A 1,034-nucleotide genomic window follows, 5' to 3' on the forward strand; every position below is an offset into this window, starting at 1 on the left:
GATTAGGATGAGGACGAGTATGAGGATGAGGAAGAGGATGATGATAGGATGAGGATAGGATGAGGAAGAGCATGAGAATGAGGATAGGATGAGGATGAGGATGAGGACGAGGGTAGGATGAGGATGAGGACGAGCATGAGGATGAGGACAAGGATAGGATGAGGATGAGGACGAGGATAGCATGAGGATTAGAATGAGGATGAGGATGAGGATAGGATGAGGATTAGGACGAGAATGAGAATGAGGATAGGATGAGGATAACGATAGGATGAGGACAAGGAGGAGGATGAGGATGGGGAAGAGGATAAAGATGAGGACGAGGACGAGGATAGGATGAGGACGAGATTGAGGATGAGGATGACGATAGGAGAAAGAGGATGGGGATGAGGATAGGATGAGGATGAGGATTGGATGAGGATAGGATGACGACGAGAATGAGGATGAGGTAGGATGAGGACGAGGATAAGGATAGGATGACGATGAGGATAGGATGAGGGATGAGGATGAGGGATGAGGATGTGTATTAGGATGAGGATGAGGATGATGATGAGGATTGAATAAGGACGAGAATGAGGATGAGGAAGAGGATGAGGATAGGATGAGCACGAGCGTGAGGATTAGGTATGTTGAGGACGAGAAAGAGAATGAGCATAGGAAGAGGATGAGGATGAGGATAGAATGAGGACGAGGATAGGATGAGGACGAGCATGAGGATAGGATGAGGATGAGGAAGAGGATGAGGACGAGAATGAGTATGAGGTGGAGGATGAGGACGAGAATGAGGATGAGGATAGGATGAGGATAGGATGAGGTGGAGGATGAGGATAGGATGAGGACGAGAATGAGGATGAGGATAGGATGAGTACGAGGATGAGGATGAGAATAGGATGAGGATGAGGAAGTTCATTAGGATGAGGATGAGCATGGGGATGATGATGAGGATAGGATGAGGAAGAGGATGACGACTAGGATGAGGAAGAGAATGAGGATATGGAGGACGATAGGAGGAGGACGAGGATGAGGATGAGGATGAG

Source organism: Lupinus angustifolius, chromosome LG04 (genome assembly GCF_001865875.1).
Source record: "Lupinus angustifolius cultivar Tanjil chromosome LG04, LupAngTanjil_v1.0, whole genome shotgun sequence".
Taxonomy (NCBI): Eukaryota; Viridiplantae; Streptophyta; class Magnoliopsida; order Fabales; family Fabaceae; genus Lupinus; species Lupinus angustifolius.